The following is a 2852-nucleotide window of genomic DNA, read 5'->3' on the forward strand; positions in this document are numbered from 1 at the left end:
AACAACTGAAAATCCAGACCTGTTTAAGGCTCCTTCCCCTAGCGACGTGTGGATCTCCTCTTTTATAAAAATGCCCATCATCTTGAAAAGAGCAAGCAGGAAAAGTCACTACTGCAAAGGTATGAAATGAGGTAAATTTGTGATAACTGCTTTGTCCCCCCTGAGCCTTCAGGGGTTGGAAGTGTGAAATCAGTCATTTGCTTTCACTTGTGCTGGTTAAGGATTTATTTAGCGAACTCTTCCAAGGGAAGAATCTGCCTAAAGTTCTGCCCCTGTGATGTACTTGCTCCTGGATGGAGTTGCATATGCCCTGCTCCATGGTAGCATGTTCAGAGCTGTGGCCATCATTCTGAAGTCTTGGACATGTGTGAAATTATTTCAGATTTCCTGCTAAAGTTCTGATGTAAATATGCATAGGAGCTGATTATTATTCTCTGAAGAGACTGCCAGAAATCTAAGGGGAACAAATTCAGCAAAAATCATCCACACCATTGTCATGGCAAAACTGATTTCAATAATCTTTTACCTAAGTCTGGAAATGGTCTGGCTCTTCCCAGTATTACCATTTTAATGGGAAATTTCACCCGAATCAGCGGTCCTTGCAGAATCTGGCTGCAACTTAGACACAACAGCAAATTTGCATCGCAGCGTTGTTGGCTCGAAGTCGTGGCAGTTCTCCCATCTGCAGCATGGGCTGCGTGCTCTCCTCGCAGCACGGAGACTCGGAAGCACAGGAGCTCCGGTTGCGTGGCAAAACCTGGTGTTGCTGAGTGATGGCAAGGTAGTCACCTGCCGTGCTGTTTGCAGAATCCAAGTGCTTAAACTGAAGGAAATTAGTAGCTTTATTTTCCACTAACTGCGTACAAGATGTTTATTCGCTCTGTTACTGAGTATCAGTCCTGTGCATCCCTTCTACTCCAGCTGGGATCGTCAGAGATTTAAAGTTCCTGGCATGGCAGCCCTTTCTCCGGCCTGAGAATGTGCCCTCTGAAGTTATAACGTTATCCTGCAACTGCAAGAGAGTGCAGTCAGTTTGATGATTTAAAAACACAAACAGACTTTTAAAAAACAAACAAAACCCCACAACAGAACCCCAAACAAACAAACAAAACCCCAAACCAAAACACTTGTTTACTACCTAATACAAGAACAGAGAAGAGAGGGTATTTGGTTGGTTGGTTATAGTGTCAGAATCTGTGCAATGTTGCCTCCTTGTTTCCTTTTTTTTGAACTATAGCCTACGTGTCCAAAAAGCATTGCAGCATTGATTTCTTTCTTTTTTAATCTATTTTTCGTGAAGGAAGGTGAGGATAAATCCAGGCTATCTCCTTTGCTAACTGCTCTGGGACTGCTACTAGGAAATATGAGAAGCAGGAGATTTTTCACTTCTAATTTGTCTACTTATTTTATGGATACAAAAAAAAATTGATAAAGATTTAATTGCCCTCATGCCACAAGTGAGTCACGTGTGTTCTGCTAAAATCTGACTGCTCAATAAAGTATTTGTTCAAAACAGTCTCTCAAAGGGAGATGCTGAGTGACTTTTTTCAGTCATGACTCATTGGATCTCCATTTTTTAAATGAAAAGATTCCCAAGATGTGTTAATTTTAAGATCTCATCTATTAAATTCTTGATTAATAACAGTAAGAGTGTTAATCTGGCACTGTGTCAAGGCTTGAGGGATTCGTATAACTGGTGTTCTCCTTTCAGAAAAGGAGGGATAGTTAATTTTTTACCAGAGGTGGACTTGCACAGACCCAGGTTTGGAACTAGAGACCATCATCCGAGAGAGTGGAAGCCTTGCAGTGGATTGTCCAGAGGAGGCCACAAAATGATCAGAGGGCTGGAGCAGCTCTCCTGTGAGGACAGCCTGAGAGAGTTGGGGCTGTTCAGCATGGAGAAGAGAAGGCTTCAGGGAGCTTTCCAGTAGGAAGGGGCCAACAAGAAAGCTGAGGAGAGACTTTTTAGAAGGGCACATAGTGACAGGACAAGGGGCAATGGTTTTATACTAGAAAAGGGTAGATTTAAATTAGACATTAGGAAGTTCTTCACTACGAGGATGGTAAAACACTGAAATGGGTTGCCCAGTGAGGTGATAACGGCCTCATCCTTGGAGATATTTAAGGCCAGGCTTGATGGGGCTCTGAGTGACCTGATCCAGTTAAAGATGTCCCTGTTGACTGCACGGGGGGTGACCTCTAAAAGTCCCTTCTAACCCAACATGTTCTATGATATTATGATTGTTTCTCTTTGAGGTGCAATCAGATCTGCATCTCCCCATCTGTGTGATCTTCCCTTCATCCAGAGGATGCAGAGCACCTGCGTATCTGCAGAGGAAGGGACCAGGGGGTTGTGAGAATGAAGTCTGTATTGGCTTTGGTGATTACATCTCACTTGCTACTCCTCAGAAATGAGCTCTTCTCAAGTTCTGCACAGTACACACTGCACTTTGAATTCGGACTTGCAATTTGGTGCTGTTTCCACCAGGGACTTCTGACTCTTCTGAGCTTTCTCCCCGAGTCAGATACGTGTGCTCTGTGTAAAGAAGTGTTCTCTGCTGAGAGGCTTGATGCTTTGGGTCTTTGCTCTGGTGGTCTCAAAGTATCACTCAACTCTAAAAATCCTATACATTTAACATTGCTTTTATGACTGGCCATTCATTATGAGTAATGAATGGAAAAGGAAATTGTGTTTCATTGTTTCATTGAGTGATGAAAGAGAAAACTGTGCTGCTTTTACCACGCAAACCTTGCAGAAAATAGCACCTGGCTACATTTTCTCTGGTTCTTCTTCTTTACTATTATTTTACTATATTAAATGCAAACTTCTTTGTTTCCCCTTTGGATTTCTT

This window comes from Mesitornis unicolor, unplaced genomic scaffold, assembly GCF_000695765.1.
Source record: "Mesitornis unicolor isolate BGI_N332 unplaced genomic scaffold, ASM69576v1 scaffold26656, whole genome shotgun sequence".
Taxonomy (NCBI): Eukaryota; Metazoa; Chordata; class Aves; order Mesitornithiformes; family Mesitornithidae; genus Mesitornis; species Mesitornis unicolor.